The sequence below is a fragment of the Barbus barbus genome, assembly GCF_936440315.1.
Source record: "Barbus barbus genome assembly, chromosome: 15".
Classification (NCBI taxonomy): Eukaryota; Metazoa; Chordata; class Actinopteri; order Cypriniformes; family Cyprinidae; genus Barbus; species Barbus barbus.
The window spans coordinates 3,460,633-3,483,057 of NC_136743.1; the positions used below are offsets into that span (position 1 = coordinate 3,460,633).

The 22,425-nt window shown below is 35.6% G+C and overlaps 1 pseudogene across 1 annotated transcript in view; it reads left to right on the plus strand.

Annotated features, from left to right (window-relative positions):
* LOC306881321 (NAD-dependent protein deacylase sirtuin-6-like) overlaps positions 1-22,425 on the plus strand; it is a 31,869-nt pseudogene that overhangs the window by 4,102 nt on the left and 5,342 nt on the right. Inside the window, exons 3-6 of the transcript XR_013785893.1 lie at positions 10,026-10,208; positions 12,917-12,976; positions 14,300-14,395; positions 17,720-17,800. The product of XR_013785893.1 is annotated as an NAD-dependent protein deacylase sirtuin-6-like (transcript). The remainder of the gene's footprint in view (positions 1-10,025; positions 10,209-12,916; positions 12,977-14,299; positions 14,396-17,719; positions 17,801-22,425) is intronic.

Sequence of the window (22,425 nt, forward strand, 5' to 3'; positions counted from 1 at the left end):
ACTGTGTCCATAAACTCATCAGTCAGCTAGAAAAAATAACTATAAAGAGGAGCGTTTTGCTATATTTATGCGCTGTTGCATATTAATATTTTTACTTATTCTGTTGTACATGATTCAACTCCTCCTATAAAATTGCATTTTACTAATGAAGAAAAACAGACTGAAAGTGTGAAAGACGTGACAACATTTATAGGATGCACTGCACTCAGTTGCCAAGTGATGCTTATGGTCCATGATATTGACAGATTCTGTGTAACGAACAATTCTTTGTGACTGTATATTTCAAGTTGTAAAAGACATTTAATTCACACTTTAAGTGAACCTTAGTCCCCCGGTCGACCTGATCATCTACAAGATGGATTAAAATGCTGATAAAGCCTAGAAAAGATAAGACATAAACGCATGACAAAATGATTGAAATGTTAAAATAGGGGGGAAAAATAAAATGATAATAATAAAATAAACCACTTTTATTCTGTGGCACCTAAAAAAATAATTTGGCGCCTAAGTTTTTCTTTTATAGGAGCCAATGGCTCCTTACTCGATTTTTTTGTCTGGAGCCCTCGGATGCTGACTGGCTCTTAAGCACCAAAATGGACAAAAAGCACCATGAATGTAGTCAGTGTCATTTTTTTTTTTGCTTTACATAAAATCATCTGAAGGGATAGCGTTCTGTGAAATCAAATGTCCAAATATTTACTGAAAAGCTTTTCGTCTTCGTTAGCTTTTAAGTCTAATTTATGTTCACAATGCATATAATAACTTCTTAAGGGCAATGCACTTTTCCACTTATGAAATGTTCACTGACTAAGAGTAAAATATTTATAGATATTTTCTATGAAATTCCATCAACAGAGCTATAATTTTTCTGAAAACCAATGGCCAGAGATACATTTATATTTTCCACCCACATTCCTAATCTTCTGGCAGCCCAGTAGAAGGAAACTGGGATAATCCTGTACATTTAATCCTCCGGAAATAACCAAAACCATGCTTGTCAAACCAGAAATAGAGCTTTTGTTTGCTTCCGTATTTATTTGCGTGTTGGTTCAGTTTGTTTCTCTTCTTTTTTTATATGTTTGTTTTGTTCTGTACATATACAACCCACCTGTGCATTATTTATTAAAAATACCTAGCCCCTGAACTCCCACATTAATATAGCTTCATAGTGGATCAAATTAGCATGGGTTAAGAAATACTGACATGTTATACTGTCCGCCAGAATCACAGAAACTACAGAGAGCTGTCACTAGATGGAGATATGGAGCTTTAGGAACAATAACAGCTAAAAATGCCATTCATATTTTAGACTGCGCTTGGAATAATACATGCTGCATACTGCCCACAGTTTTTAGGAATATGAAACAGTCATTTGCAACATTGAAGGTTTCGATCTTTTGTATACGTCACACATTTTTTTAAAGGTGTAGTAACTGATCCCGGTGTTCCATGCATACTAAACTTTTTTTTTTATCTAGTTGCCATCATTTCTCATTTTCATTTAGTTTACTGAAAATAAAATACAAATTATACATTTAAAAAATATATAACTATGTATATATATATATATATATATATACAGTTGAACATAAGGCAGATATAAAAGATTAAAAGCTATTATTTAGTCAATCACAGCAGTGAGTCTGTGACCCATAGACATCACCAGACTCTTGGTCTCATCCTTTAAAATGCTTTTCCCAGCCTTTAATGCAGTCAATTCCAATTGTTGCTTGTTTTGGGGAGTTTCTGCCTTTACTCTTCTCTCCAGCTGGTGAAATTCATGTTCAATCAGATTTAAATCTGGAGATTGACTTGGGCAATCTAAGACTTTCCATTTCTTTGCCCTTATAAATTCCTTGACTGAACTGGCAGTGTGTTTTGGGTCATTGTCCTGATGCAATATGAAGCACTTCCCAATGAATCTGGTGGCATTTTCTTGAATATTGGTAGGCAAGATGGTTTTGTACCCTTCCAAATTCATTCTGCTACTGTCATCATACATTAAGTCATCAGTAAGGTTGAGAGGGCCTGTTCCAGAGGCAGCCATGCATGCCCATGCCATGACACCACCTCCACCATGCTTTACAGATGAGGCTGTATGCTTGGGATCATTTGCAGTTCCCTTTTTTTCTCCAGATTTTTGCTTTCCCATCACTTAGATAAAGGTTTATCTTTGGCTCATCGGTCCATAAACACAGTTCCAAAACTCTTCTGGCTCACCTTTGTGCTTTTTTGCAAATTCTAATCTTTCCTTTGTATTTTTGGTGCTGGTCAGAAGTTTGCATCTTGCTGTGTAGCATCTGTAATTCTGTGTCAAAGTCTCCTGAGGACAGTAGATTGTCAGAGCATCACCCCAGCTTTCTGGAAGTTGTTGGTGATTTTACAGACTTTATGTCTTTTATGTTTAATTTTCACAGCTTTTATGATTTGTCTGTCATCAACTACTGTTGTTTTCTCAGCCGATCGGGTCGTTGTTGGTTGCTGGTGGTTCCCAAACTCTTGATTTCTCCATGCCCTTTGTTTTTGCTATAGCTCTAATTGACTTCCTCTTTTCTTTTAGCATCCAAATCACTTGCGTTTCTCTCAAAGTCAGCTCACTCATCTTCATCCTGGTTTGTGTGTGTCATCATCGAATGCAAGATTCAGAATACAGAAGAAATGGATATAACTGATTCGACACATTCCCTGCTTTTAATATCTGAAGAATTAATGTAACAGGACACAGCTGATCACCTAGAAAGACCTGTGAGGCAACTGCTCCAATACTTATGCTCTCATCAGATAGAGGGATGAAACTCTAAAAGTGCTGAACTTCTTAGCTGGTAAAACATCTATGTGTTGAATTACCCAATAATAAAATGTGACATTCTGTAATTTTGTCTCCTATTCATCTTTTAATCATATTTGCAAATGTATTGACTCCACAGCCAACAGAGCAGTTTTGTCTTTATGGTTCCAATACTTTTGGAGGGCACTGTATATACAGATCGACCGATATATAGATTTACCGATATTTAAGCATTTTTCCATAATCGGATATCGGTTTTGTAATATCGGATTCGTGGGTGTTTTGAGAATTGCGCACAGGATCGCAATTGCAGCGCATCTGAGGGGAGACGAGACAACAACAACGGCGTGCAGGTATCTGATTTGCTGTAGTTAGTAAATTATTTAATATTACAGTCATTAATGCACAAATTAGATGTATTACATAAATGCCTGATATGTAGTTTATGCAACTTGGCTGTAAGAAATATGATAAATAAGATACTCTGTCAAGCCCTGTCCCTATAAAGATATTAACTTTGCCTGAAATAACACAGCCATGAATTAGCGCATGTTGGAAATAAAAGCGCTGAATTGAATTCTCTCTCTGTGGTCTATTAGTCTCGTGAAGTCGGAGTCACGTAGATAATCCGTCAAGTCCTCTCCCAATAAAGACATAACTTTGCATGAATTAAATAGTACAGCCATGAATGATTGCATGTTGGAAATAAAAGTATTGAATTCTCTCTCTGTTGTCTATATGCTCATCATTAGTCTCGTGAAGCCGCTTTCATATTGCAATTCACTCAGCGGTTGATGCTCAAGAAATGCTCCAGCGCGGCCACTGCATGTAACTTTTAACAAGATTAACTTTTTTGAAGCACCCTAAATTGTATTAACACTTACTATATAACCATTATTTAGTTTATAAACATCTAAATTAATACAACTCTATGGAAATTCTCTGCAATCGATTGCAGTTTGAGTAGCCTATAGTTCTGTGTAAATGCATAGATAAACCGCGCGGTCAGCAGCATAATTTAGAACCACAAAAAATAGAGCATGCCAGTTGAGAAATGCAATAAAATACAATGCTTGTTATATTCCAATATTATAGAGAATATTATTCCGTGAATTAACATTATCCAGGAGAATTATTCTTCACTCTTTATCCTATTAAACAGCTTATAAACCTACTAAAACTGTAGTTAAAAATGAAGTTGATATGACTCCTGTCCTTTATTTATTTTCTCCATTTGAAAACATTAGACATTCTACGTTTATTTTGCTTACTGATAATATTAGTGTTGCTGCTAAAGCTTTTTATAAATAAAATGTTTTTTATTGTTGTAATACGAAGATTAATTTTAACATGACAGGGCTCTAGACTGCGATCAAAATGGTAATTTTTTACGAGTTAAAATTTGACGTGGTCGCATTTGTACGAGTGCATGGTCTGCGCTGCTCCAAAGCGTCTGCTTCATACAGCGCGCGCTGCCAGCCGCAGCACATTATAGCAGGAGTCAGATTTCACTGATCACGTGAAGAGAGGCGCTTTCAGAGCGAACGCTTCATGGATAGTTTATACTCGCCGCGGACGGAGCGCAAAGGAGGATTTTGTTTTCAAACTAAAGTAAAAGACCGCTTCTTAAACCAGAGAAGGTGAACATGGTGGTATTCTTGTAGAAAAAACATGCAAGTCCTGTCAGCAACAGCCAGTTTAGTTTTACTTTTCTTTTTGTTTTCGTTTTGAGAAGCTTGTTATCTTTGCTGTTTACCTCACGTTACGCTATGGAGGCTTTCCTTAATTAAAAAAAAAAGCTTCCTCAGAGTTTGCTAAACATTCTGTAATATACTCTGTATATAGTACAGCATGTGATGCGTCCTGTGCCATGCCTCGTCTTATTAGTTTTTGTTAATAAATGTTATGTAAGCTAGTTTGTCATTGTCAACGTACTGTTTTATTGTTGTTGTGCTTTTTAATTAAGAATAACAATGAATGCATCTTTTGTTTTAGTCTGAAAAAGTGAAAGGTGTATAGATATAAGCAAAACAGACAATTACATTTTCTTGGTAAATGTGACACCAAGATCGCAAATTTGAAAGTGAAAGCACACGAAAAAAGGAATTCCTGTTCACAAAAAATTTAAATCACAAATAATACCGATGAAAAAGAACGAGTTGAATGTTGAACACTTTCGTTACCATATAACTATAAACTATGATAAAAGTTCATCAGCATGCATTGATTAATCAAATGTTGTAGCAAAAACAAAAAACAAATTGCAACCAAATTATGTTCTCGTGCGACCAACTGAGAAAGTTAGTCGCAAAAGTGAGATCAGTGGGAAGAATGAGTCTAGAGCCCTGCATGAAAGACTGCTAATTCTCAAAACATTTTTTGTTAAGATGACTGAAAGGAGGAAAAACCAAAGTGAAGTATGGACTTCACGCAGTCATTTATTTACTTTATAACAGTAAATAAATATCGGTTCTGCATATCGGTTATCAGGCACATAAACATACAAATAAGTGGTATCGGTATCGGTTATAAAAAATCAATATCGGTCGATCACTAGAAGATAGCACCTTTTGTTTGAACCCACCCATTTTTCATGTTACCAAAAGTATTGGAACAGATAGAATTAACATAGATTAAAGTCACCTTATATATTATTAATCACCTTATATATATATATATATAATTATAATTAATGGATTATTTATTTGTTTGTAATTAATATAAATAAAAATGATATATACCGGTGGAGTCGAGGGTCTTTACTCTTTACTTTTTACTTTTAGTCATTTAGCAGACGCTTTTATCCAAATAAAATCTTTATCTTACAAATAAAAAAAGTAACTAAAACTAAATGTTAACACTATACATATATATATATATATATATATATATATATATATATATATATATATATATATATATATATATATATAATTTATGTATAATTGCTAAAACAATTACTAAATTACTTTAAATTACTAAAAATGTATAATTAAAATGAAAACAATACAAAAATAAAAGACAATTCAAAATATGAATAAAATTCTAATAGTATTTAAATGATACTAAAAAGATTGGTAGTATACTAGCATACTATTCTGAACACAGCCTGACTTTCATTCAGCCATTCAGCGAGATGCATACTTCGATTTTGTTCTCATGATGGCTTCGGCATCACAAAGCCGAATCAATGGAAAAAGAGAAATCATTAATTTGACAAAGTTCTGATAACCTTTTTCCGCATCTGATAAAATAATAAATTAATGGTAATTCTGGTCTCAGTATTTTCTCTAAGTAGAAAGCTCTTGGGCCGTTTCTGAATAAAGCTTATAGCTATTTGCTCTAGCACTTCCTTTCTATGTTATATTGAATCTCCCCGTTTATGCCACGTAATTGATCAGTTGTGGCTGATGTAAAGATGAGCATTGCTTGCTTTATTGTATTATTGATCTACATGCCTTCAGGTTGTTGCGAGGCTATGGAAGCATTGTCTCCAAATATCTTATTGGACCCATTTCTTAAGTACTTATCATTAGAAGACCTAGGGACGTATTGCAGAAAGATCCTAACTTTAAAATCTTATCTTATCTGTTTGGTAACCATGGTAATTTCAGTTAGGACCACATTTAGGACAAAAGCTATTACAGAACAGCATTTCCTAAGTGCGTTATCTTATCTTAACTATCTTTTTTTGCAAAATAAACCAGTTTTCAAAGTGAAGTAGCTTCTATTATTTTGTTTCCCTCATCAGCAGCTCCGGCAGTCTTGGTTGCTTGGTAACAGACCTGAGAGTGGATTGACGAACTTGATTATGCCATTTAAGATTTCCTAACTAGAGATAAGATACTATTTTGTAAGATAGGATAAGAACCCCAAATCAAGTTAAGATTTTCTTCTGTAATACAAATTTGCGAAAAATCCTAATTTAACATATCATATCTTAAGTTAAGACCTAAGATAAAAATGTGCTGTAATACGCCCCCTGATCCTCATTGAGTTAGATGGTGAAGCTGACATATTATACATATTCTGTACTAATATTTGGGTGATTCTGTGGATGAACTTGCAGGTGGTTTACCTTCAAAAAGTTTTATTTCATTTTGTATTTTATATATTATTTTATTACTATTATTATATATTCCATATGTCATATAATATTTTTTTTAATAGTCTTTTTTTTTCCTCCCCAAGAAGCATTATTTTTCAAGAAGAGGTTATTTATTAGAACACTGAGTACTAGAGTCTTATTCTCAACTTCAAGATAAGAGTGCACCCCTGTGTGTGTGTGTGTGTGTGTGTGTGTGTGTTTGCAGTGCTTCTTCACATGGCTGAGCCAAGTTGACCTCATTTCACTTTGATTTACTCTCAGATTTGTGTTTGATGTACACATTTTTAATGTTCCATGAATTTCAGTGCTGATTTAATTGAATTCACCTTCTGCTAGTTTGTCATTGTAATTGCTTAAAACCGTGCACAGGGGGTTTTATTTTAAAGGGTGCTGATGTCACGTTGAGTGACGCCTGTTACATTAATTCTTCTTTCACCCGACTGGTTTTCTTTTCTTCCCCTCTTTGTCATTCCATCAGCACATCTGACTCGTTATCAGAAGAAACGTGTGTGTGATGTGGTGGGCAGCAGCGTATTTTTGCTCCTGTGTTCTCTGATATGAAATTTTCATAAGAGCACCTGTCTGTCAAATCTTGATAGACAGAATATTTTTAGAGGTGAAGCTTCTATAGGTGCAAATAGGTGCTCAGTCTCACTGTTAAGAGCATAACGCTAAAGCAATAGTTCACCTAAAAAAAAAAAAACTCTCACCATTTACTCACCTTCATGTCATCTGAATCAAATTAGATTTTTCTGTGGAATGCAAAAGGCATTTGAAACTGATGAAATGTATAATTTGAATACACTGTAAGTCATATCTGCCATGTTTTTTCTGTCAAACAAAATAACCATCTTAACAAGTGTACCATTATGCATGCTACTGTTAAAGAGTTCATAAAAAGCTCATAAGCGGTTTTTATTTTTTTGAAGAAGTCTCATACGCTTACCAAGGCTACATTTATTTGATCAAAAATACAGTAAACCTGCAATATTGTGAAATATTATTACATATAGAAATGTTTTCTAATTGATTCTAAAATATAATTTATTCCTGTAATTCAAAGTTGAATTTTCGACATTCATTAATCAATATTTTAAAATGCAAAAGACTTTACTGTAATTGTTGGTCATTTTAATGCACACTTAATAAAAGTATTAATTTCTTTCATTTGAACGGCGGTGTGGGTTCAAAACGTTTGCAAGAAATAAACTGCCTAAAAATAAATGCATTTTTTATACTGTTTTTCACTAAGCACAAATAAAATAAAATTATTGAACATGTTCTTTTGAAAAAAAGTAAAAATGTGAGTATAAAACTTGTTTATAGTTAAACTGTTCTTTTAAAATTCCTGTAGACACAAACTCACTCTGGTCCTGCTTCAAGGGAGCAGGTTGACACATTTTCATGGTTGAGTGTTTTAATATTCTACAGGCATATTCATCTAAACAGCAGTGCAATAGAATCTCCTTTCAATTTCCCACATTGCACGGCTTGTTGTTGTGCTATGCAGTATTTCATAAGTGGGGAGCTTACCTGGGACATATGTAGTCTCGGGCTCAGACGGCGTGCACACAGCCTGTTTATTGACCGCCTGCGTATTGCACACAAAAATGTCAAGCGTTGAGCTCCTGTCTGATTGCTTGGCTTGATGCAATTTCCGAAAGTCAGAGTGCACAGGTTTATATCAGTGCACCGGGAAACAAACTTATCTGTTTGCTTGGGGAAGAACTAAACACTACAATTGTTAAAGTTTTCGACATTGAATCTTTGAAAGACAGTCAAAAGTTTCATTTGAGACACTTAGTGAGCAAGCAAACCTTTGTTTTCATACGATTTCAGATTTACCCACCTCCAAATATCACATTAAGGAAAAGCTAACTGTGTTTGACGGTTAATGTGTCAGCCAGACGCCCACTTTCTGTCTAAGCGGGTGATTCTTGGCCAGAATAAGCTGCTGTGTGTACAAGACTTTGATCAATAGCCTAAAGTCTGGATGAGACTTATTTAGGGGTTTATGTAGTACTTGTAAGAGCTTATGCAAGTTTAGTAAGAACAGAAAACTTTTGATAAGTCAGGCAGGGAAAGCCACTGCATGTGTGTAGCTAGGAAAGCATGAAAAAGCAAACCGGATTTCAGCAGAATTGGCTGTTGTGTGTGTGTGTATATATATGTGTGTGTTAATACAAATTCCCAAGTGCACAAGAGCAAGATTTCTGCCCATTTAAGTGAACTTTTGAGTCGTTCCTCTTGGTGACTCCATCCGCAGTTATAAGAAAGCGTAGTGACCTCCTGCTGTTCTCCGTGATGACTAAAACCCTGTCTTTGTCATCCGAGATTCCCAGCAGCTCAGCAGTGCTCACTGAATCACAGAGGGAGAGGAGGATCAGACAGGAGATGAAGGCTTGAGAGTCATTTTGTTCTTTCCTCCTGAAGTTCACTGGTTTCTTGTGCCAGAAATAGGTTTATATAATCATTTTCAAACCTAAAGCAACACAAGTATATGCACTGTAATTCTGGAATAATTTACAATTTATGCATTTAATTGACATTTTTATCCAAATTGGCATGCATTGCATTTTACAATTTCATTTCACTGGGAATCAATTGACTGTTTAGTATATAGTATATATACACACCGGTGTTCAAAAGCTTGGGGTTTGTAAGATTTTTTAAATATAACAAGTCTCTTCTGTTCACCAAGGTTGTATTCATTTGTTCAAAAATACAAAAAATGTTGTCAAATATCATTACAATTTAAAATAGCTGTTTTCTATTTGAATATATATTAAAATGTAGTTTATTTCTGTGATCAAAGCTGAATTTTCAGCATCATTACTCCAGTCTTCAGTGTCACATGATCCTTCAGAAATCATTCTAATATACTGATTTGGTCCACAAGAAATATTTTTGATTATTGAATTATTTTTGAACATTTTTTTTAACCCCTAGGATTTGAGTTTTGAAACTGAAAATGTGTTCACAGTACATCGAACCCTATATTTCAAAAGATCAAGGAAGATTCAATATTTCAGGATATGACCCAGAAAGACTCTTGACTGAAACGGAGAACAAGAGACTGTATTTCAGCCAAAGCATGTTTGTGATCTCTGTGCTGTTTGTGTTCATCAGAGGTCCTAATGGAGTGTGGACGATGGAGGAGAGAGGCGAGACGCCTCACTTTAACACCACGTTTGAGGACGCGAGTCCCAGCCTGACTCACATGGCCCTGCTGCAGCTTCAGAGGACAGGACACCTCAAATACCTCATCAGCCAGAACGTAGACGGCCTTCACCTGCGCTCCGGCTTCCCCAGGTAATGACAGATATTACACACAAAAACATCCAGTCTGATTGGCTGGCTTCATGCCGTTCCCACGTCTCTCATACAGCTTTGATTAAAGTTCTGACCTCTGTCCTGCGTGTGATGTCAGATGTGTCACGTTGATTAGCTCTTTTAATTTTCCCTTCCCGCAAGCAAATGCAATCAGCATGTCTTGTTCTAGACAAATGACTTAAAGCCGTTAATGTTGAATTTAGCATATTGACATGATGAATTGCACATTTTATTCAGGCAGACGCAATTAAAAGCCCTTAGTCATCATCTATTGTATTTTTTTATTAATGTTTTGTATTTGAATCAAGGTTATTGTTGTGAAATAAAACTCCAAGAAAAAAAATTGTTACTTAAACATTAAATCATAAAAATACACAGTAACTAAAATGAAAAAAAAGCTACAAAATTATCTATCTTCAGATTGTTGCCATGGAGATAGGGGTGGGCGATATGGCAAAAATATATCACGATTTGTTTTAGAAATATCACGATTCTTTGTAATTTTGTTTTACTATTTTGTCTGAGCAGTAGAGCCAAACTAATTTCCCTATTATAAAGACAAATCCTTTCAAGGTAACAAAATATAAAAAAGAATGGTGGATATTTAGGCCGAAGTGGGCAAAGATGAAAATCTTTATCATTATTTTATCTTTGTTATTAAAAAATAAGAACAAAAGATACACATTAAAAATACACATAATATACAAATAAAACATACAGTGTTTAATTTTCAGGTACAATAGGCATATTTAGCAGGAGCATTCACATGCACATGTGAGTGAGTAAATAATGACAAAAATTAAATAGGATTTAGGGTGAACTATCCCTTTAATGACAGTCGGCTGCATGTTTAATACTGTCCCTTTAAGAGCTGCACGCATCTAATATACAGGCACGCTTCCGTTTTTCTCTCAACTGTTTACTTTCATTTTAGACATAACCAACTGAGTCTATATGTAAACCTTGTGTGTTTTGACAGTATTAGCTCAAAAGATAACTTAGTTCAGTAATCAGGCGCTGTTAGACAGGCTTTTTAGTTTGCGCGCTTCAGTTGTACAGGCTCAGAAAAAGCGCACGTCAGACCAGCGCGTGAACGAAAAGTTTAACCAGCAAGGCTAATAACACACGCAAATAATGTACTTTTGTGATTGCGAATAAATGCAGTGTCCCGTGAGAGTAACCGCTGATTTAACACTGAATGGATGTGGCGTTGTACAGCATATACAGACGGAGGCGTCAGAACTGCAACTGACAGAATGTGTGCTGTAGCACGATACTACGATATTTCTTGAAAAACAGATCGTGGAGACATTTTTATCGTCCACGATCAAAAATCGTCATATTGCACACCCTTACATGGAAATATGTTGTTTTTTAGTTTTAGGTTTTTTTTTTTCATAAAAAAACTTGCAGAGTTCACAGAAACACACAAAAATGACCAAAACTTCAATTAAAAGAAAACTGAAGATACAAAAATAAAACAAATTCAAAAATGAATTTAATAAAACTATAATAGTATATGAATAATACTAAAATAAATCTGATTTGAAGATAAACTAATAGAATTCACGAAAAACAAGATACTATAAATTGGATTATAAAGAACACTTAAAATATACATATAAAACGAATTCAAAAATATGAATAAAAACTATAATAGTATATGAATTATACTAAAAAGCACTAATTGGAATATTAGCTAATAGAAATGACATAACTTATTGAAATAACAAAACACAAAAACTACTAGAATTTTTATTAAAATTAAAACTGAAAATATAAAAATAAAGTACCAACATATCTAAAACTTAATAAAATTGATAAAAAAAATAAAACAACTAACAGAAATGACAAACACACTAAAATTACTAAGACTTTATAAATTTATAAAAAATATTAACAAAACTATTAGTATATGAATTATACAAAAATAACATTGATTTAAACTCATATAACAACCCACAGTCATTTGCACGTATTGACGGGATTGTCATCATTTACTCATCCTTTCTTTAATCTCTTTCTCTTGTTATTATATTATTATGTCTAAGGCTATGTTCACACTTGGCGTCTTTTTTGAAGCTGCCGGCGTCTGTTTTACATTATAATCCTTTGGAGTAAACAGTGTTTTCAAAACGCCACCGCCGGCGTCTTTTTCTGCAGCTCAGAGCGTCGTTTCAAGTTGAAAAAAGTTTTACTTTTCTGAAAAAAACGCCCTACGTCATGCGCCTTTTTGACAGCTGACCAATGACAAGCGAGTGGTGAGTCGTTTCCATAACAACAAAAACAACAAGAAAAAGGAGAAGGTCGTAGCCGTTAGACAGATCGTACTAGTTTCGGAGCACAAGGAGTTGTATGAAATCGTGCATCATCCAACCGGAGCTCCTGGACTAAATTGTTGGAAGCACTACACAGTATAATGTCACGCTCCCACAAATGTCGTTGTGAACCGACATACCCTCAGCGTTAACTACAAAGCCGACATTTCTGCAGCACACAGCGCTAGGCTACCATTGCAGCTGTTGTTTTAGCAACAAAAGACGCTCTCGGCTGCTGTTTGTTACCAAAACACTGCCAGCTTTTTATTTTACTAAAAAAGCGCCCTTGTCAACTTTTTCTAGTCAAAAAAGACGCCAAGTGTGAACACGCCCTTATTGGCTTTGTTTATTTCTCTCTGTATCTGCTAGGGATCGATTGTCAGAGCTGCACGGGAACATGTTTGTTGAAGAATGTGAGAAGTGTGGCAAGTATGTAATCGATCTCTCTGAACATGTTAATGAAGTCTGTCTGCACACGTCAAGAGAAGGAATAACCACATCTTCTGATGTAGTTGAACAAGTACAAGACATTCAGGACTGTTTTAAACTTGTTGCTGTGTTACTGGTTGCTAAGAGTAGGTAATGATGGAAAAAGACAGACTTTAAATTATTTATTTGACCAGCAGCATACAATGGTGGAAACCTTCAGTCGAACTTGCCATTTGTTTCTGCAAAGTTTCAAATGACCTAAGAAAAGAACTTAAATCTAATTTATAGGTGAAGTATATAATTTTGTATGTTTCATATGTTCTCCTAGTTTAAAGCTAAATTCTGAATTCATTACAGGTTAAGCTCAGTCAAAAGCATTTGTAGTTCATTACCACAAACATTATTTCCATTTGTCCCTGCTTTAAAAAAAAGAGGAAAAATCTGACTTACAGTGGTGCCAGTTTGTAAAGATTAAAATACATTGTTTCCTTATCAAAGCAGATTTGGAGAAATGTAGCATTCCATCAGTTGCTCAGCAATCCTCTGCAGTGAATGGGTGCCGTGAGAATGAGAGTCCAAACAGCTGATAAAAACATCACAGTAATCCACACCACTCCAGTCCATCAATTAACATCTTGTGAAGCCAAAAGCTGCATTTTTGTAAGAAACAAATCCATCATTAAGGCCTTTTGAACTTCAGTCCATTGCTTCTGGCTTAAATACATAATCCATAATATTGCTTTCTCCAGTGAAAAAGCCATCTCGTCTGAATCAGGAGAGAAATATGCACAGATCAAACTCCGTTTACAAACGAAAACAGTCTAAAACGGCTCTAAACAAATATGTGGGTGGATTGTGTTGTGAGAAACAACAAGAGATGGGCTTTTTCCACTGGAAGAAGTGTTATTATTGATGGACTGGAGTGGTATGGATTACTTGTGGATTATTGTGATGTTTTTATCAGCTGTTTGGACTCTTATTCTGACGGAACCCATTCACTGCAATCCATTAGTGAGCAAGTGATGGAATGATAAATTTAGAAAATAAAGAAAACAAATTCTATTTATAGAAAAGTCTTTGAATTTACAGTCTCCAAAAACATATTGATTCAGGTTTATTTTTCTAGTGCACACTGCATGTTTGACATTGAACGTGTGCAGTATTGATTGTGTATGTGCATCATAGCTCTGTGTCTAACAGATAAACCCTGTGAGAATGCTGAGCTATCGATCACACAAAAATCTTTATCGAAGGAGGTAAAGGGTCGTGTGCAGGTACTGCCACTGTCACAGCGATAAGCACTTGTGCTCTGGGCTGTTTCAGGCAAAATGTTCGGGACACTGTAATTGGAGTGATGGGTCTGAAGCCAACCGGACGCTACTGCGATGTCACACGCTCAAGAGGACTCCGATCTTGCAGGTGATTGCACCGTTTTAGAGGAATGGAGCATAACAGGTCCATCATGATTTTCCATGGTGGTGGGAGCCATAATTTCATGACTAGCACACACAATTTATTAGGGAATTTATTATATGTCTACAGTAAAAAATATATTTATGTAATCTCATCTATCTCTTCCCAAGCTCTAACAACACACTACCATTCAAAAGTTCGGCATCCATAAGATTTTTTTATGTTTTTAAAGGCATCTCTTCTGCTCAACAAGGCTGCATTTATTTGATAAGCAGTAATGTTGTGAAATATAATTACAATTTAAAATAATTGTTTTCTATTGTAATATATTTTAAGAATGCTATTTATTCCTGTGAATATTTATTCCTGCTGAATTTTCAGCATCATTACTCCAGTCTTTAGTGTCACATGATCCTTCAGAAATCATTCTAAAATGCTGATTAAGAGACATTTCTAATTATTATCCGTGTTGAAAACAGTTAAAGAAATAAAAAGGCATTTTTTCAGAGAGCATTTTTTCTAGCATTGGATGACTGACATTAGTAGTTAGAGCTGTTAGTAGCCTGCTATTGTCTGTATGTGTTGAGGGCCATAGATATGTATACGTAGATGCCTCATTTGCTACTGTTTCTATGGGCCGCTATACGTAAGCCGTTCGCCATATTGTAGGTCAACTTGACGTCATTCACCATAGTAATTCAATTCAATTAAATTCAAGTTTATTTGTATAGCGCCTAGTAATCAATGAATATTCGAAAGATGCCACAATCCTGCACAGAACGGCTCTTTGTGAACCCTACAGTATGGTGAATGACGTCAAGTTGACCGTTCCAAGATGGTGGCTGCATCTACATGCCTGCCTACATGCGGTCCAATGGGCTATCTATACATATCTATACTGAGGGCCCTCAGGAGCCCTAGTAGTCAGCTCGCACCGTTTGCATTGAGGGACGTGCTCAGTTGTCATTGGCAGTCTCTCAGGCTGTGCTTCCTATGGATTTAATGGCCCCTGGCAGTCTGAGGCCCCGGGGCACCAGCCCCTTCGCTTCATAATCCAGCCGTGAGCTTCCTCTGACATTGCAGTAGGCAAGTGTTACGTCTTATGGGGCTGGATTCACAAAAATCTTATGAATGAAGTTTTTACGATAAATTTCTTAATATGAATTTCAATTAGTCCAGTGTGTGGGCGCTTTCATACATGCAGTATGCTGTCAAAGATAATGTCATATTTTTGGGCTAAGATTGAAAACGAGCTGCCTGTTTGGCTGATTTTTATTGAGTTGTTACTGAATTTAAAAGCAAAAAGTCGAGTCACACATAATCGTGACCGATCATTGTTTACATTATTGATCATTGGTGTCACTTCAGAAAACGTGTGCATATCCTTATTAATAAAACAAATTATTATAGTTCTAAGTTTGAATGCTTAATTACAACAATTTATGTTAAATGGGTCAATAAATCCATATAACATCTTACCTTTGGGGATTTAAGACAAGCTGACAACTAACTTGACAACAGCCCTAACTTTCTAACTTTCTTTACAATGATTTTTAAGATTCTTTTAAAGAATTTGAATTTTTTGTCTTAATTTTAAGAGAAGAGATACAGTAAGAACCTTCTTAAGCATTTTTGGGATACAAAATATATATTTTTTTAATGTAAAAAAATAAGAAGAAAATGTCAGTTAAGAAAAAATGTTGTTCTTAAGATTATTTTCGTGAATTTGGCCCCTTGCTTAAAATATATTTTAGTATAGTGACATCACCAGTGTTATTTGACAAATCGTTAATATACTATTGTAGCTTTTATAAATATTTTGCATGTTTTTATTTTTATATTTTCCATTTTAATTTTACTAAAGGTTTTAATTTTGTTGTTTTTATTAGTTTTTGTTTTTTAAAGTCCATAGTTTTTATTCATTTTTATTTCAGTTTTAGTTATTTTAGTACATCAAAGTAAACTAATCTTAAAATTGGACTAAACTTAAAATAGAATATATAATAAGTAAATAGAATTAATAAAATTACAAATGTTGCCTTGGCAATGAACTGAAAAAAAAAAGCTTTAACCCCCGGTTTCACAGACAAGGCTTAAACCTAGTCCTAGACTAAAATGTAATTCTGAGCTGTTTCAACTGAAATAAACTTGCACTGACTGATCTTAAAACATATCAGTGCCTTTGTTTTGTGTTAAGATGGACACCTGTTTTTTGTAAGGCATGTTAATACAAATTACTTAAATGTCCTAATTGAACAATGGCCTAATCCTGGCTTAGTCTAAGCCCTGTCTGTGAAACCGGGCCTAAGTTTTTCAAATATTTTGTTTCAGTTCAGTTTTTAATGTAACGAAAAAAAAAATATTTTTTTTTTTTATGGTTTTAGGTTTAGTTAATGATAACTCTAGCAGTCACAAACCACTGTAAGGCCGTGTTCACACTTGGCGTCTTTTTTGACTAGAAAAAGTTGACAAGAGCGTTTTTTTTAATGAAAAACAAAGCTGGCAGCGTCTGTTACAAATAGCAGCTGAGAGCGTGTTTTGTTGTCATAGCAACAGCTGTAACAGTAGCCTAGCACTGTGTACTGCAGAAATGTCAAGAAAGAGTAAAAAGTTGGCTCTTGCGTTGGCTTTTGAAGTTAACGGGAAAGAAAATGTCGATTCACAACGACGTTTGTGGGTGCACGACATTATACGGGGAAGGAACCAATATTATGATAGAGTTTTGTGCTCATATCATACAGCTCCTTGTGCTCCGAAACTAGTACGAGCAGTCTATCTACCGGCACCTTCTCCATTTTTCTTCTTGTTGTTATGGAAACGACAGATCTCGCTACTCACTTGTCATTGGTCAGCTGTCAAAAAGGCGCTTGACGTAGGGCGTTTTTTTCAGAAAAGTTGAAATTTTTTCAACTCGAAAAAACGCTCTGAGCTGCAGAAAAAGACGCCGGCGGTGGCGTTTTAAAAAGCGCTCAGGACTTTTTTGAAAACACGGTTTACTCCATAGGATTATAATGTAAAACAGACGCCGGCAGCTTCGAAAAAGACGCCAAGTGTGAACACGGCCTAAGTCACTAGTCAAAACGGGTAAGACAATTACATTTTTGATATAACATTGATGCGCATGTTTCTTAAGTTGACATGCTGCCTTAAAATGCAATGTTTATGGCGCATGACTCTCACTAAAACAGTAAAACAAGATTACAAAGACGTCTGTCTGATGCATCTGTACATAAAACATTTAAAAATAGCAAGCACACACTCTCAGATTTCTGTGCCTGTCATGAGCTGTTCTGTCTCATTACCAAGTGTGTGTTTGTGTTTTCTCTGCAGAGGGAAGCTGATCAGCACTATATTGGACTGGGAGGACTCACTGCCTGACAGAGACCTGAATAGAGCTGATGAAGCATGTCGGTAAGAAAGAGAAATATTCCGTGAATGAGATGGTGTGTTAAACAATACAGAGAGAAGGCCATTATATAGTGAATCGAGAATGGCGTGAATCGAGAAGAGTAGCAATTACAGGTCTAAAATAAGATTAGTGATTGACAGGTGAATTAAGGAAACGCAATTCAAAGGCAGTTTCTAGCTTCACTATTATGTATACCTTTTATGTATAACTTTTGACCAGACAATTGCTGGGGTATTACAGTTACATAGAACTAAAACCATTATTAGGGGCCAAGCACCGAAGGTGCGTAGGCACCTATTATATTCGTTAGCGTTCTTATTATTATTATTCTTCTTCCTCCGCCATTGCGTACCATTGCGTACTCAATGGCAGCCCATAGAACTTGAAATTTGGCACACTGATAGAGGACAGACCCAACATTAACCATAGCAAATTTGGAGTCTCTAACTCAAACTCTGTAGCGCCACCACTTGTCCAAAGTTTCACTCATTTTTATGTTAATAACTTTTGAACCGTAAGCCACAAAATTAAAATTCCTCTGAATCCTTGGCTCAAGCAGAGTCGAATCAAGGCCAAAATTAAAAAATCGTAAAGGTTTAGTTTTTTTCGCTATCTTCAATTGTTCGTAAAACCTACTTTGTCGAACTTCGTCCGATTCTCACCAAAATTGGCTCAGATCATCTACAGACCATGCTGGCTAAAAGTTATGGAATTCAAGTCAGTTCGTCCAAGCATTCTCGAATCACTAACGAATTTGTCAAAGCACACAAAAATGGATCTGAGCTTATATCTCTGCAAGGGTTTGACGGATTGAGACGAAACTTAGTATGTGTTATAACAAGCATGACCTGAGGCTACCTGCAGTGTTTCGGCGCTGTGCCACCTAGTGGTCAGGAGATATGAAAAATGCATATTTTTGCTTAACTTGTGAATGGTCTCTTTAGATTCGTTGCATCATGCCGAGTCGAACCATATCTAATTTTCCCATATCAGCCATTTTGGGCGTCGGCCATGTTGAATTTTGTAATAAAATGCTATATTTTACGAACACATTAACGCATCGTTACGAAACGTGGTATGGGTCATCAGCACGATGCCCTGAAGGAGCCTGAAAAGTTTTGAAGCTGCGCCACCTAGTGGTAAAATCAAATTTTCACATGCTTTTAACTTTGGGTGTGGTTGACTTATATTTACGAGAGTCACCTGTTTTAACTCCTGAATCCTTCCCGAGTCCAGCAATACCAAACTTGCCAGGTTTTGGGTTATGGTTTGTGCAGTGTTGCATTGTAGCGCTTAAAAAAACATTTGCCAATATCTTAGAAACCGTTACTCCGATCGACACGAAACCACCGTAGGAAATTCGAAAACTTAGCGTCCCGGCTAAACATTAATGCCCAATTGCCAAAACTTTGATAGTAAGTGGCACAAAAATGCAAACAAAGTCAACAGTCAGTCATTTTTCATCTACTTATACACAAATATGTCTATAACTCCAAAACAAAATAAGATATTTTCTCCAAATTTGACACACACATGTATGGGCACACTCTAAGGACACGTACAAAATTTGGTGGGATTGTGCCTCTTGCTGGCGCTATAATTGAACAAAACATGAAATTGCCATTGATTATAATAGAGTATTATGCTATAAAATGCTATATTTTACGAATTCATTGCTGTACCATTACGAAACTTTATATGTACGATGGAGACCATGACTTGAAAGTACTCAAAAGGTTTTGAGACAGTGCCCCCTTGTGTCAAAATTTACAATGAAATGTCAAATAAATGCTAATAGCTTTCTGTGAATTTTGCCTATTATAATGAGAATGGTATTAATAGATTCCTTGGTTCATGCTGAGAACAGTGATACCAATGTTGCCACAGTCAGCCAAACTTCCTCTCTGACCTTTTGATTTTCTTTAAAAACTTACTTTTTCGAACTCCTAGACCGTTAGTCCGATTTTCATCAAAATCGAATCATATCATCTTCAGACCATGCTGACAAAAGGTTATGGATTTCGTGTTGTTAGACAAAATAGTTTTCACATAACACAACAACGAATTTGAGGCATGATGCCAAAATTACACTTGAGGCTGTATCCCTGCAATGCTTTGGCATATTGACACCAAACTTTGTGCCATTGTCACCTCACACCGAACACACCACATCGATTTGATAATGGTGCCACCTGTTGGTCAAAAGTGAAAAGTCATTATTACTAGAGGTTTTATGATTTTTCAGCCGTTTTGACTAAAATAATCCTAAATGGCTTCAATTACTCATTGCTGCAGTTGGTCTCATGCTTGCTTCTGTAGTGCTTGGCCCCTAAATAATATTTATTATTATTATTATTTTGATTACTTTAAATAAAATAATTATTAACTACACTAAAATTAAATATTAATAAAATCTATATAAGTAATAGTTGTTAAAAAATAATTGTTCAAAATTTGAAAATTGGTTCAAAATATCAAATATTAAAAGTGACATTGAAATCAAAATGGACCTTTTTTTTATGGAATTTTACAACATTTGCTATAAATGATTTATCCATGCATCATTTTGTTTTAGCAAACAACAACGATCCAATTCCTGACAACTAAATCTCTTTTCATTCAAGGAACTGTTTTACTCGGATAACAGCTAATCACAAAGAAAAGATGGTTGCAATTTCAGTTTCACACCCATTTTAAAAAGTCCACAGGAATGTACAGAGCAGTAAGTCATGACTTTGTCCATAATTGATGATAATGATAGATTATAAACTTCATATCAGTACATCAGATTAATTTCACTTCCTGTACAGTGCTGCCGGCCATCAAGATTGTTAATGTGTGAGCATGCAAATGGTTTAGTTTATCAAAACACTTTTTAATTACTTCTAACTACTTCAGTTTCAGGTCAAATTAATAGATAAGAGTGCTCAGTCTTTATTATTGTATCAACAGAGCCAGATCCAGCTTAATCATATTACAGCGAACGTACTGCAGTCTCACAAGACTCAGCACAGAGACACAAACACATACAAAACATCCCGCAACACCTGCTGCACATCTGACCCGTGACTGTCCTCTGGGCTTCCACATGCTTTCAAAATCCACTGGAGCTTGAAAGAAAAGAAATGTGACCTTGGAAGTAGACAGCGCTCGAATGTGGGTTTTTTGTCTTTATTGAAATGCACAACAGTTACAATTTGAGTCCCTCCAGTGATTTTATTGAATATGTTCGATCATTTGTTTAGCACACAGTTCAGGACACAGTACTAAAACTTTCTGTACTATAACTGTTTTCAATTCAATACAATTCAGAATTGCTTTATTGGCCTGGCTGTAAAAAATACAAATGTTTCCTAGTTTACAAGATGTTGCATGAGTTAAGAATGAGATTGAACATTGTGTTATTAAAGGAATAGCACACCCAAAAATGAAAATGTCCTCACCCTCAGGCCATCCAAGATTTAGGATGCTGGAGAAATTTAGCATTACATCACTTGCTCACCAATGGATCTTCTGCAGTGAATGGGTGCCGTCAGAATTGTCCAAACAGCTGATGAAAACAGTCCATAATAATGCGTACTACAGTAAAAAATACATATTGGTTTAGAACTGTTTTGGCTTGTAAAAGGTGCTTGGTTTGTGCATATTTCTCTCCTGATTCAGACGAGACAAGAGAAAGCAATATTATGGATAGAAGCAACAGTTTGAATTTAAAAACGTTTTAAAAGGTGCAGTAAGCCATTTCTGATAAACGTTGTTGATATTTGAAATCACTAAAACAAACACGCCTCTTTGCTGTGCAACACAGGCACCTCCCCCATCACGAGTGGACATGCCCCTTATTGCTGATTGGCTACAAGTGTGTTTTGGTGCTCGGTCCGATCCACTTTCAACAGTGTTTCAGAGCAGAAATCGCTTACTGCAGCTTTAATGGTGGTATTTTTTCCCTTACAAACATGCACATTTTCGCTTCACAAGATGTTAACTGATGGATTACTTGTGGATTATTGTAATGTTTTTATCAGCTGTTTGGACTCTCATTCTGAAGGCACCCATTGACTGCAGAGGATCCATTGGTGAGCAAGTGATGGAATGCTACATTTTTTTCAACTTCATACATCAACTATGAAACTTGCCTGTAAAATTTCTTTGAAATGTGACTGCACCACCTTTACAGATATGTCTTTTAAATGTGTTTTCGGTAAAAGCTTGTCTAAGCATGTAGTTTTCACAGTGGACGCATGACACTCTGAGATGGATAGCGTGTTCAGGTGAAACTGGAACGGTGCCGATGAGTTTCCTATGACCGCATGAGACCCGAAAACTAATCAAGCGCCTACAAGCTTCTGTTCAGACTCAAAGAAGATTCGTAATTCTAACTTTTGCTGTTTTTCGCTCTTTCAATTTTCTCTCTCATGGTTGGAGGTCACTTGTGATTTCTTTATAAGATAGGTTGTGGTTGTTTCTTGCCTGCTGCAATCATTCACTATGTCTGGATTTTGGATGTTGTGGTGAAAGGAGGGTTCAGCCAATCTCTTTTCATCATGCATTTAGAAAGCTGTTCTTCGTCCAGGTCATAGTAGTTCATGGGAAATTAATGGAGCTTTAGTGAACCAATATTCATTAT